The sequence below is a fragment of the Narcine bancroftii genome, chromosome 4 (assembly GCF_036971445.1).
Source record: "Narcine bancroftii isolate sNarBan1 chromosome 4, sNarBan1.hap1, whole genome shotgun sequence".
NCBI lineage: Eukaryota > Metazoa > Chordata > Chondrichthyes > Torpediniformes > Narcinidae > Narcine > Narcine bancroftii.
In genome coordinates this window covers 238,027,426-238,042,314 of record NC_091472.1, presented here as the reverse complement: position 1 = coordinate 238,042,314, position 14,889 = coordinate 238,027,426, and positions in this window count along the sequence as shown.

The window sequence follows — 14,889 nt, the reverse complement described above, 5'->3', positions numbered from 1 at the left end:
CGATCAGTAAAAGGGGAGGAGTCATCCCCTGTGATGATTGTAAAGTTTGAGTCTGTAAAACTACAAATAAAATTAAAAAAAAAAGTAAACCAGGAAATTACAGGCCAGTGAGCCTGATGTCAGTAGGAGGTAAATTATTGGAGGTGTTCTGAGAGATTGGATATACAAGTATTTGGTCAGCCAAGGGTTGATTAAGGATGGTCAGCATGGCTTTGTGCGTGGTAGGTCATATTTAACAAATCTTATAGAGTTTTTCAAGGAAGTTACCAAGAAAGTAGATGATGGAAAGGTTGTGGATGTTGTCTACATGGATTTTATTAAGGACTTTAACAAGGTACCACATGGGAGTTTAGTTCAGAAGGTTCAGATACTAGGTATCCATGGAGAGGCTGTAAACTGGATGGGAGAAGCCAGAGAGTGGGGGTGGATCATTGCTTCTTAGACTGGAGGCCTGTGACAAGTGGTGTGCCTCAGGTTGGTGCTGGGACCATTGTTGTTTGTCATCTATATCAATGGTCTGGATGATAATGTGGTAAATTGAATCAGCAAGTTTGCTGATGACACTAAGATTGGAGGGGTTGTGGACAGTGAGGAAGGCTTTCAAATCTTGAAGAGGGATCTTGACCAGCTGTAAAAATGAGCCAGAGAATGGCAGATGGAATTTAATGCAGACAAGTGTGAGGTGTTGCATTTTGGAAGGACAAACACAGTAAATGGTAGGGCACCAATGAATGCTGAAGACAGAGGGATCTGGGAATACAGATACGTAATTCCCTGAAAGTGGCGTCACAGGTTGTAAAGAAGGCTTTTGGTATCATGGCCTTCATAAATCAAAGTACTGAGTACAGGAGTTGGGATGTTATGGTGAGGTTGTATAAGACATTGGTGAGGCCAAATTTGGAGTATAGTGTGCAGTTCTGGTTGCTTCACTACAGGAAGGATATCAGTATGATTGAAAGAGTGCAGAGAAGATTTACCAGGATGTTACCGGGCCTTCAGGAGTTGAGGTACAGGGAAAGATTAAAAAGGTTAGGACTTTATTTCTTGGAGTGTATGAGATTTGATCGAGGTTTACAAAATTATGAGGGGTATATGAGTAGGTTTTTTCCACTTAGATTAGGAGAGATAAATACAAGAGAACATGGATTTAGGGGGAAAGGGGAAAGGTTTAGGGGGAACTTTTTCATTGAGAGTAGTGCGAGTGTAGAATGAACTGCCATCTGACATGGTAAATGCGGGCTCACTCTTCAGTTTTAAGAATAAATTGGTTAGATACATGGATGGGAGAGGTCTGGAGGGTTATGGATTGGGTGCAGGTCAATGGGACTTGCGGTATAATGTTTCAGCATAGACTAGAAGGGCCAAATGGCCTGTTTTCTGTGCTGTAGTGTTCTATGGTTCTATGCCTCAGTAGGGGAAACCTGACTGTTCCACAATCAAAGAAGCTTATCCTTACCAGATTCAGATTTCAGATTTTTTGTCAGAGTACGTACATGACACCACATACAACCCTGAGATTCCTTTTCCTGTGGCACGACAGAATTACCACTAATTTGTAATGCAGAAAATAAACAGTACACAGCATAAAGCAGGTAAACAAACAAAGAACTGTAAATAGATAACAAATGTAAACAAACTGACTGTGCAATACAGAGAGAACAAAAAGAAAATTAATAAAGTGCACAAAAAAGAATCCTTAAATGAGCCCCTGATTGAGTTTGTTGTTGAGGAGTCTGATGGTGGAGGGGTAGCAGCTGTTCCTGAACCTGGTGGTGTGAGTTTTGTGGCATCTATACTTCTTTCCTGATGGCAGCAGCGAGAACAGAGCGTGTGGTGGGTGGTAAAGTTGCTGCTGCCCTCTGATGGCTGCATTCCCTGTAGATGTACTCAATAGTGGGAAGAGTTTTGCCTATGATATCCTGGGCTGTGTCTACTACATGGAGAGAACAAAGCAAGTCCCATTCACTGTGGAGCTGGCTGGCCACCTCATCATGCAAACGGACCTATAAGCGGTTTACAGCATGGAAACAGGCCCTTTGGCCCAACCTGCCCCTGCCAGCCAAGTTATCTACCTCAGCTATTCCATTTGCTTGTCTTTGGTACCAATTCCTTTAACCCTTTCCTGCCTACTGTATGTGGAACAGTGGAAAATGTGAAAATTTTATGGCATATCTCCAGTAGTATAGGCAGCTTTTCCTTTATTTTCTCTTTCCAAATAACTCCAAATTAAATGATGTATAAAGCATTCTAAACCCTGGCACAAATTACTCACTAGTTTTCTGCCTGGTGCCTCTGTTATGGCCCAAGTTCTATAGTGAATGTTTCAGTAAGATGTGTTTGAGAAGACAAAGATATCTTTTAATTCCATCGTATTATGCTAATCCCATGACTGTGACTTTCCACTCTGAGGACCTCATACCGTTGATCCTCTTTATTCTTTGTTTGAAACCTGGATGGCTCTGAACTGTCAAAATGCTCAAAACAAGCAGAATACTGTGCCTTTTCAATGAGATCATGAATCATGATTAGTAACAGATGCTTAAAGAAATGTTACATAAATTGGAAAAATTGGACACCTTCATAGGGTTTTACATGATTTCTAATTTTCAATTGGATTGTAGACAAAACACTTTTTAATCAGTTAGCAGTCAATTTTAGTTCTAAGGTTATTCTATTAGACTAATATGGTTGGAGCTCAAGTTCAAGAAATTAATTTTGGGGTTATTTATTATATTTTAACTGTATCATCATTCATAAGGATTTTACAATACACTGTAAATGATTGTGCAAAGGGCCAAAGCAATAATGATCCCAGATGAAAGCAATGTCAGAAAAGATAATGAGGGTATTGTTAGAAAACAGGGTAGATGGCAGCAACAATTCTTTTCAATTGTTGCAAGAAGGATTTCATCCGTAGTTAAGATGGAGGATGGAACCAGAACCCACAATGTGGCCTGGAAAAAGTGATGGGCATTTCCTTGTCTCAGAATTAAACCCACATCTGAATTAAATGATGCATGATACCACTTTGATATGTTTAAGAGCCCTGCCATTAATTGGCGGAGTATTCTCGATTTACCATGTATACTCGTGTAATCATCAAATTCTTTGGACCACTTTTTTGGGCCAAAAGGTGGTGGGCTGGGGGTGGGGGAGCGACTATTACATGGGTTAAACATTTGCGGGGATAAAATTTGCACAATAATCCATAAGAAGCATGTCTGTTGCTGAAGTCTTAAAGAATAAAGAACTAAAACACAACGAATTAAAGTAATAATATGGAATCTGCATCAAAATGACCACAACCATACTGTATCTCCTTGCATCACAAAAGCTTTAACCACAATTTCATATTCAGGAGTATGGTATCTTTTTTAATGGTATTTTTGTTTTTAATACATTCAATGCATCTTAAAACACACATTATCTAAATAAATAACAACAACAGAAATAAAAATAATTACTAGTAGTAAATTTTTATTCATGGAATTTATGAAAAACAGTGAAGTACATAATAAGGCTTTCAAACACAAAAGGCTATTTAACACCTTCAGCATCAAATAAAGCACCACAGTCATCAGGATGAATGATTTCATCGAACAGGTCATCTTCATCTTCTTATCCGTGCTGTTCGTAGTCTACGAGTCTTCACCATACCAGTCATCACATAGATAATAGTCTTCTGTACCATCCAATGCATTAGAAATTCCACATTTGTTGAATGATTTGACAATAATGTTGGTTTTCATTTCCTTTCATGAATCAGTGATTCATTCTCAGATCTAATACAGTGATGGAGCCCACATACTGCCTCCTTTTGTGCATGTTTTTCTCCTTCACGTATCTAGTTACTCCACCACCTTCTCATCATGTTCTTCAATGGCCAGTTGATACAAACATCCATTGGTTGCAAAACACTTGTATGTCCGTCGGGAATTACAGCAACGTGAGGGTTTTCTAGTCACAGTTAATCGGCAACAATCTTCACTAGATGTGCCCTAAACTGATCCCAGTTGAGAAAACGCTTTTTCTTGAAAATGTCACCAGGTCGCATCTTCCAAACTTTTTTTATCCATTATCGACATCCGGCTTCATTTATCCAGCCTTGTGGATGTACATGGATGACGATTGCTTTTGGCAATTTCACTTTTGGCAGAATCTTTCTCTTAAAAGCAACCATCAGCTTTAATTTAGTACCATTGGACACACAACAAAGAACCAAGTTAAGACTGCTTCTCTCATTACCACTTGTTTTCTCCAATACTGTTTTTTTCTCACCTTTTTGGTTAATTGTTCGATTTTCTGGGATGTCAAGTGTAATTGGTCTTTCATCCATGACCCCAGTGCATGACAGCTGGTAGCCTTTCTTCCTCCTATGTCTGATTATGAACTGGAGAAACTTCTATCTTATCATCCAGATCAGTGGGCTGCTTTGGTGAAATCTTAGTTCTATGCCGAAGTGCAAAGTCATACTGCCTCATGAACCTCGTGCACCATCCAGCACTTCCTGTAAAATACAAAATTATTTTCTTCCTTGCTACCTTTCTGCATGGATTTGAATGCCACCACAAGTAACACTTCATCCATCTTTCCAATTTTCAAACACCCACTCAACCACTTATTTTTCCAATTGTGGCCACTTGCTAGATTTACCTCTGTCATCGTAGCCTTTATAAATCAAAGTATTGAGTATAGAAGTTGGGATGTTATGTTGAAGTTATTCAAGTCATTGGTGAAGCCACACTTAGAATATTATGTGCAGTTCTGGTCACCCAGCAGCAGGAAAGATATCACTAAGATTGAAAGAGTGTACAGAAGATTTATTAAGAGATTGCTGGGAAAGATTAAATAGGTTAGGACTATACTCCTTTGAATGAAGAAAATATGAAGGGAGACGATAGAGATTTATAAGATTATGAGGAGTATAGATAGAGTAGATGTGAGTAGAATGTTTCTACTTAGATTGGGGAAGATAAATATGAGACGTCGTAATTTTAGGCTGAAGGGGGAGAGATATAAGGGGAACATTAGGGGAAAGTTTTTCACTCAGAGGGTGGTGGGAGTGTGGAATGAGCAGATTTAATCTTGAGTTTTAAAAATAAATTAGATAAATACATGGATAGGAGAGGTCTGGAGGGTTATGGAATGAGAGCAGATCAGTGGGATGAGCTAGTTTTATTGGTTGGCACAGACCAGAAGGATTGTAAGGCCTGTTTTTCTGTGCTGTAATGTTCTATGGTTCTATGTCTGGTTTGTTTGATATCTTTCTTCTGTCTCTCACAGGTTTCTCTGATACACACGTTGCTCTTGCTGCTTCACAGTTATTTGTCTTCTCAGCAATTTTAACAACCTGTTGTTAATGCTGCTGTATATTTGTTGTATTTTCTGGTGAGCATTTGACATAAAATGGAGTCAAAGTTTTGAAACCATGAATTTGAAAGATTGTAACCCTTCTTTGTGCTGACGCATTTTTACGTATTCATGCCAATTTTTTGCATGCGATACCTGGAAAACGCAATATTTAGGCCAAAAAAAGGGGTGGGGGTGGTCAACCATTACATGGTATTGACAATTACCCGAGTATCATATTTTCACTCATATAATGTGCACATACATATAATGTGCAGAAAATCATAAACTGTGTAAAAATATTTTTGTATAATGTGCACACGCATATAATGTGCGGGTGTGGTATTCTAAAATCCGATTGACAAAAACAATTTTTATTTAAATGGGACATGAGACACAGTGTCTCCACAGTTAACTTCCCAAAATTAACACCCAATCAACTTCTCCATAGGTGTCTATTGCCTCTTACATAGATGATATCCTGCAGCAACATATTAACAAGCTTTGGAGAGGAATCAATTAAATAGATCGAAGAGAAGCTTCAGCAAAAAGCAGGATTTTAATTCTCAAATCAGAGGCACTTGATATGTTAATCTCCTCCCTCAGGGATGGGCCTGGGCAATTAACATTGATATGGTGCAGTGCCAGCCAGAATGCCCTGTTTATAAGAATACCATGGCGTTTAGTACAAAAATATATTCCCAAGATCAAAATTTCCAACGCTCACTATAAATTGTGCATGTTCTTTCATTGCCACTATTACATTCCCATCCTTGCTATAACTTCCCACACGTGCTGTAAATTGCCGGTGCATCTTTCCCACAGCCGTTATAAATTGTGTGTGTTCTTTCACTTAATAATGTAGGCGATTCCCTAAGTTCTCTCTGAATAGTCTGTGCACACTAAAATTCAGTAGACTATAAAAATGCAGCAAGTGACACCACTAATTTCATGAGTAAATAACTGAGACAATGAAGGGACATTCAAATAAGGATGAAATGCTTGTTGCAGGTACTTCAAAACTAGAAATAAATGGTTTATTACTTCCAATAAAAGATTGGCAATAGTAGAGTGTGATGGAGAATTATTCGATAATCACTGAGATGGAGAGTTGGGGAGTGTGATGGAGAGTTGCTCCATAACCTACTGAGATGAAGATTTTGGAAGTGCAATTGAGAGATAACACTCACACAGTGCCCTCCAGAATGTTTGGAACAAAGACATTTTTTTTCCTTTATTTGCCCCAGTGCTCCACAGTTTTAAATTTGTAATCAAAACAATTCACATGTGATTAAAGTGCACATTCTAGATTTTATTAAAGGTTATTTGTATACATTTTGGTTTGACTGTGTAGAAATGACAGCACTTTTTATACATAGTTCCCCCATTTCAGAGCACTATAATGTTTGGGACATTTGGCTTCATAGGTGTTTGTGAATACTCTGGTATGTTTAATTGCTTCATTTGTGCAGGTATAAGAGAGCTAGGCTTACTTCTAAGCTTTTGTTCACCTTTGGCATCTGTAGTTGCCATTTTTTAAACATGAAGACCAGAGTTGAGATAATGAAAGATGAGTAAAACTAATATGAAAATGTGAAAGATGAAGAAAGCTAGTATGGATATATGTGTAATGAATAAAGCCAGTATGAATAGGATAAAGTAAAGTTAGTCTGAATAAGATAAGGGTCTAGCCTAGACAGAATTAACAAGTTCTGCATAATAAGTTAGTAAGCCCCTGAGGGTCGGGAAGGTGTGACTAAGGACAAAGGCAGGTTTGTGAATAAATAAGGACAATGACATGATGGGACACCGACAGGATACCCCCTGGTCCTCCAAGTTCACAGAAACAGCACGTAGGCAGACAGGATTGCCTAATGCCAAACTCATCCAGGAGGCAGAAGAATGTAAGGGGGAGGGTACTTCTATACTGAAATAAATTGTATAAAAGTTGGGTGAGCCCCAGTGTGTGTGTGTATTCCCAGGGTAAGGGGAAGCACCCAACTTTGCATTGTTGTATCATAAATGTTTTTTGTTCTCAATTTTTGTCTCGAGCAAATTCTGTGAAGGTACTTCTGTTTCTAACAAAAGTCAAGAAGTTATTATGAGGCAGTAAAACAAGAATAAAGCAGTAAGACATCACCAAAACCTGAGGATTACCAAAATCAACATTTGGAACATTAGTAAGAAGAAAGAGTGCACAGATACGGCTGAATCCATTACTTGTGTCCACAGAAGACTTCATGAACAGAAGTATAAAGGCTACACTGCAATATGCAAACCACAGTTAAACACAGAAACAGGATGACCAGATTACAGTTTTCCATGAAGTTTTTAAAGAGCCTGCAGAATTCTGGAAAATAGACAAAAAAGATAGACAAAATTAACCTGTGTTAGTGATGGCAAGAGCAAAGTGCAGAGGCTAAAGGAACTGCTCAAGATCCAAAGCATACTACTTCATCAGTGAAACATGGTGGTGTGGGTATTATGGACTGAGCATGTATGGCTGCCACAAGTACTGGCGCACTTATCTTCATTGATGATGGAACTGCTGCTGGTTACTTTAATATACACATACCATTGCTAGTCCCAAATATTATGGTGCCGTGAAAAGAGGGGACGATGTATAGAAAGTGCTGTAATCTGTACATGGCCAAACCAAAATGTATACAAATAACCTTTAATAAAATCTTGACTGTGCACTGTAATCACATGTGAATTGTTTGATTACAACTTTACCATTGTGGAGCACAAAGACAAAAAAAGGGAAAAAATGTGTCTTTGTCCTGAACATTATGGAAGGCATTGTACATTCTTCTTTGGCTTGGCTTCGCGGTTGTAGATTTATGGAGGGGTAATGTCCACCTCAGCTTCAGGCTCGTTTGTGGCTGACAAGTCCGATGCGGGACAGGCAGACACGGTTGCAGCGGTTGCAGGGGAAAATTGGTGGGTTGGGGTTGGGTGTTGGGTTTTTCCTCCTTTGTCTTTTGACAGTGAGGTGGGCTCTGCGGTCTTCTTCAAAGGAGGTTGCTGCCCGCTGAACTGTGAGGTGCCAAGATGCACGGTTTGAGGTGAGATCAGCCCACTGGCGGTGGTCAATGTGGGAGGCACCAAGAGATTTCTTTAGGCAGTCCTTGTACCTCTTCTTTGGTGGACCTCTGTCTCGATGGCCAGTGGAGAGCTCGCCATATAACACGATCTTGGGAAGGCGATGGTCCTCCATTCTGGAGACGTGACCTACCCAGGGCAGTTGGATCTTCAGCAGCGTGGATTCACATATACACAGAACCTAAATACATCTTATATACATATTAAAAATAAATACTATTAATAAATAGTAGAGCCTTGGGGAGTGTGCAGTTTTGGTCACCTAACTACAGGAAAAGTATCAATAAAATTGTAAGAGTGCAGAGAATAGTTATTAGGTTGTTGCCAGGACTTGAAGAACCAAGTTATAGATTAGGAGTTTATTCCCTGGAGTGTTGGAGAATGTGGGGAGATTTAACAGAGGTATACAAATTTATGAAGGGTATAGATTGAGTAAATGCAAGCAGGTTTTTCTCACTGAGGTTAGATGAGACATGAGTTAGAGGACATGGGTGAAAGATGGAAGGTGAAATGTTTAAAAGGAACATTAGGGGGTATTTCTTCATGCAGAGTGGTGAGAGTGTGGAATGAGCTGCGAGTTATAGTGGTGAATGCAGGCTTGATTTTGACATTAATGAAAAACTTGGATATGTACATGGATGGGTGGGGTATGGAAGGCTGTGGTCTGTGGGACTGGCAGAATAATAGTTCAGTGCTGTTGTGTTCTATTTTATAGTTACAAATGCAGGTAGATTCCTATCTCAATGTTCAATTAATTTATTGTTATAAACATGAATACAATGTATAGATGCACCAAAATTCTTATTCTCTGCGGCCAAACACCTATTGCAATATTAAAAAAATCAAAATATTGCAAATGCAATACCGAAAAAGATATAATAAATGTCAAAGGGATGGATAACAAAATACTATCAATTGAAGTTAGAAAAAAGTAAATGTTTCAGTTATGCACATTGAACCTTTGGTTGTCCTGCGATAGTTTATAGTTAGAGTAGAATGGGGAAGGTTCAAGCACTTGATAGCCATTGGATTAAAAACTGTTCTTGAAGTTGGAAGTGCTGGACATCAGAGTTCTCTACCTACTGCCTGAAGGTTGCAGAAAGAAGTTGTGCCAGGGTGATGGGGGTCAGAGCTTGTGATAGACCTGACTAAGTTTTCCATGCTTTGCAGCCTTTTGTGTTCATGGGCACTTGAGTTTGCAAACAGGTTTCTCTCAGGATCCCTTCTAATAATGTTCCCACCAATGATGTCAAACTCAGCAGTCTATGGCTCCCTGGCTTGCTCTTGTGAGAAATGAATAAAACTGATATAAAAATATGAAGATGAGGATACTAGTATGGATATATGTGTAATGAATAAAGCCAGTATGAATAAGATAAGGATAGATAATAGAATGTAGGAAGTAAAGTTAGTCTGAATAAGATAAGGGTCTTCTAGCCTTAGACAGAATTAGCAAGTTCTGCATATAAGAAGGTTGTAGCCCTGAGAGTCGGGAAGGTGTGAATTAGAACAAAGGCAGGTTTGTCAATAAGGACAATGACATGATGGGACACTGACAGGATACCCCCTGGTCCTCCAAGTTGTTCACAGAAACAGCACGTAGGCAGACAGGATTGCCTAATGCTAAACTCATCCAGGAGGCAGAAGAATGTAAGGGGGAGGGTACTTCTATACTGAAATAAACTGTATAAAAGTTGGGTGAGCCCCAGTGTATGTGTGTATTCCCAGGATAAGGGGAAGCACCCAACTTTGCATTGCTGTATAATAAATGTTCTTTATTCTCAATTTTTGTCTCAAGAAATTTCTGTGAAGGTACTTCTGTTTCTCACAAATGGGGGCTCGTCCGGGATCCCACTCCCTCCACTGACAGAGTGCCCGATGATGAGGGTAGGTGCACCCCAGCTGATTCAGCTGGACTCACGGATGGCGGGTGACTGGTCAGTGGATGAAGCGAGTGATATCCAAGAAGAGGCATTGAGAACAAACAACGAGAGGACGTTAAGGAAGCGCGCTAGAACTAGCTACTGGATCTCGGTAAGAGAAATTTTACTTACCTGTTAGTATGGGAGGTGTGAGTAGTAAGGAAGAGAGTCCTAAGGAAGGATGGGAAGATCAGATAACCAAGCAAAGTCCGTTAGGATTAATGCTATCTGATTGGGGTGCGGGGAGAACCTGTGGGAAAGACAATGACCATGGTCAGGTATTGCTGTTTGGAATGGGTTAAAAGTCCGATAAAAGGGAGTTCAGTATATTGGCCAAAGCTCAGATCCGAGGATGACTGGATGTGTCAGGCATTGAACATCTTGCTCTATCAAAACCAAAGAGATAATCTTGAGAGCAGGGAATATGCAGCCTGCTGGCTCAGGGGATCGTTTGATCAACTGGTTTTGAATGTAAAGGATTGCAAGGACAACAAGGATGAGGAACCTTTTGTCCCTGAAACACAAGGATGGGATGTGTTACATTCCCTTCCTCCACCTTATGCTCCTCCTATGCCGGCTCCTATCTTTCCCCTCTCTCCTATGCTCTACCCTTCTGCACCTTCCCCTCCTCCCCCACAGCTAAAGAAAGGAGAAGAAAGTAGGGGTGGTATGATGACCCGTTCACAAAGTACTAGATTACCACCTCTATTGACAAGAGAGGGAGGCGACTTTAATTCAGAACAGTGTGAGACCCTCTGGGAAGAAAGGGCAGAACCCTTTGATTCATTTCCCGGAGAGCAGGAACCTAGACATAATAAGCCAGAAATTAACTGGATGAGACCTCTGCGGGAAGTTCCCGTGGGAGGGGGTCTTGGTTTCCTAAATGTGCCCCTGACCAGTACGGAGGTGCGTAACTTTAAGAGAAAAATGACCTCCCTGATAAAGGATCCTCAAGGATGTGCCGAACAATTAGATCAATCTTTGGGACCAAATATATATACATGGGATGAGTTAACATCTATCTTTAAGATGCTGTTTACTTTGGATGAGCGTGGAATGATTCGCCAGGCAGAGATTAGAGTCTGGGATAGGGAACACCAAGGGGGACCAGAGGCGATACCTGGAGAAGCTAAATTTCCCCTGGTAAACCAAATTGGGATAAGAATACTAATGATGGTCGCACATTAATGGAAGAATATAGGGTTAATCTGATAAAAGGAATCAGGGAATCTGTTCCAAAGGGACAGAATTTTATGAAAGCATTTGAGGTTCCCCAAGGTCCTGAGGAGACCCCCTCTGCATTTCTGAATAGATCGCGCACGGCCATACTGCAATATGGGGGTCTAGATATGGAATCCCCAGCAGGTGAACAATTAGTATTAACGGGTTTCGTTACGAACTCAGCCCCAGACATTAGAAGGAAATTGCAGAAGACTGAGAATTGGCATGAGCAGGGAATAACCCAGCTTCTACAGATCGCACAAAGAGCATTTGTCCAGAGGTCTGAGGATAAGCAGAAAGGAAAGGCTAAGATTTTGATGCAGGCAGTCAAGGGAGTCGTGGAGGAACAGCAAGGAAAGGGTAGGGACTGTGTGCCAGCTCCTGGACGTTGGGAGGAGAGCCAGGGGTGGGGAAGTAGAGACCAGAGTAGAGGGAGGAGTAGAGGAGGATTCCGGGGACGACGACCATTCCTGGGACCCCGTAGAGACCCAGGTAGAAATTGGGAAACAGGAGCAGTAGTCTGCTACCATTGTAAAAAGAAGGGACACTTTAAGAGAGAATGCCCAATGCGAGCCAGGGAGATGCGATCTTACGCCCTGATGGAAGCAGATTATGAATAGGGGAGTCATGGTTCTCAGTCAATATACACTGTGAGGCAGCATGGAGAACCATTGGTAAATTTAAGCATAGAACCCCACAGTGACAAGATGACCTTTTTGGTAGATTCTGGGGCAGCCCGGTCTAGTATTTTACAACCACCCGAGGGTGTTAAGATAGAAGGGACAGTGATGATTTCGGGAGTAGGAGGAAGAGATTTTACAGTCCCTGTATTAAGGGATGTAAGAATACAAATAGGAGAAAAGATAATAACAGAGGATATTTTACTAGTTCCCCAAGCTGGAGTTTGTTTGTTAGGACAAGATTTACAGGACCAATTGGCTATCGGCACCAGGCCACAGGAATCGGGTATCGGGGTTTATTTGTATGTATTAAGCGAGGAAGATCGAGAACTAATAAATCCAGGAGTATGGGCAGAAAGAGGCAATAGAGGAGTGTTAGGTATTCCTCCCCTGCAAGTTACTCTAAAAGATCCTGAGCAAGTAATTAGATGAAAGCAGTATCCAATTCCGATGGCTGGCCGAAAGGGGCTGCAGCCAGTAATTGACCAGTTGGTGAAAGATGGTATACTCGAACCTTGTATGTCACCTTTTAATACTCCAATTTTACCTGTCCAAAAACCAGACGGTACCTATCGATTAGTGCAGGACTTGAGGGAGCTGAACAAAATTATTCTCACCCGTCACCTGGTTGCACCTAATCCCTATACAATAATGGGTAAAATCGATCCCCATAGTAAATGGTTTAGTGTGATTGACCTCAAAGATGCTTTCTGGACCTGTCCGTTAGCAACAGAGAGCAGAGACATGTTTGCCTTTGAATGGGAAAATCCTTTTACTGGACGCAAGAATCAATACCGGTGGACTGTCCTTCCCCAGGGCTTTACAGAATCACCAAATTTATTCGGCCAGGTCTTAGAACAAATACTAGTTGAGGCTCCTCAGAGAGAGAATTGCCAGTTGATACAATATGTTGATGATTTGTTAATTATGGGAAAAACGTACGAATTAGTTAAACAGTATACTGTTGAACTTTTGAATTTTCTGGAGAATAAGGGTCTCAGGGTGAGCGAATTCAAATTACAATTTGTTCAATCAGAAGTTAAATACTTAGGTCATCTGGTAAGTCAGAGAACTAGGAAAATAAGTCCAGAGAGGATACATGGTATTCTACAGATCCCCCCTCCCAAGGATGCCCAAGAACTTAGGAAATTCCTTGGTTTAGTGGGATACTGTAGAATCTGGATTGAAAATTATTCTAGCCTGGTCAGATTTCTCTATGATAAACTCACGATTCTAGGGGGCGAAGCTGTTGTCTGGACAGAGGAAGAGATTAAAGATTTTAACTTGGTGAAACAGTGCCTTATTAGTGCCCCAGTGTTGGCTTTACCCGACCTAAATAAGCCATTTGACCTATATACCAATGCGAAAGGAGGTGTAGCCACTGGAGTACTAACACAAGAGAGGGCAGGCAGTAGACAGCCAGTTGCTTTCTGTCAAAAGTTTTAGACCCTGTTTGTCGTGGTTGGCCAGAATGTGTGCAAGCCATCGCAGCCACTGCTATTTTAGATGAGGAAGGACGAAAGATTACATTTGGTGCCCCAATGATAGTTCACACCCCTCACACAGTCTGCAATATTCTCTTACAACGTGCTGGAAGGTGACTCACAGACTCTAGAATTTTAAAATATGAAGCGATCCTAATGGATAGGGATGATTTGACCCTGAGTACGAATAAAGAACACAATCCAGCAGCTTTCTTGGTTTCTCCAAATTCTGACAATACCATAAATGAGTTAGAGCATGTATGTTTAGAGGTAATAGATTTACAGACCAAAATTAGAGAGGATTTAAGCGATGAGCCTTTACAGGAGGGTGAAAGGTGGTTTATTGATGGATCTTCCCATTGCATTGATGGCACTAGCTATAGTGGGTATAGTGTAGTGGATGGGAAAGAAGGAGTGGTGATTGAAGCCAGTCACCTCCCCGGTTGGTCATTGGTCAGCACAATCTTGTGAATTGTATGCCCTCTGTAGAGCTCTCCAGGTTCTAGAGAACAAGGTGGGCACTATCTACACGGACTCAAAATACGCTTTTGGTGTAGTGCACACCTTTGGGAAGATCTGGAAAGAGCGGGGAATGATAACTGGAAAAGGACAAAAGTTGATCCATGAAAACTTAATTGTCCAATCTCTAGATGCTCTTACATTACCTGAGAAAATAGCTGTAGTTCATGTACGAAGCCATCAAAGTGGTGACAGTCCTGAAGCACAGAGGAACAGACAGGCAGATGCAGCTGCCAAACAGGCTGTGCTCACGGAGAAAATAGACATGCAGCTGTTACTGCCCACCCCTGGAGTATCCTATTCATTCTATTAAACCTGGTGATTGGGTATATGTAAAAGCATGGCAAGGTCACCAACTAAAACCTGTCTGGGATGGCCCCTCTTGTGTACTTTTGATTACAGACACTGCCGTGCGAACGACAGAAAAAGGATGGAGCCACATCCAATGAATTAAACGAGCTACTGAACCACAGACTAATGACATTGATAATCTACCCTCCATCTGGCGTGCAGTCCTTCATCCTTCTGATCTGAAAGTTACACTACGCCGGGAAAAAGTGCTGTAATGTTGTTTACCATTTACTGTATTGTTTACTTGTTGGTTCCCAA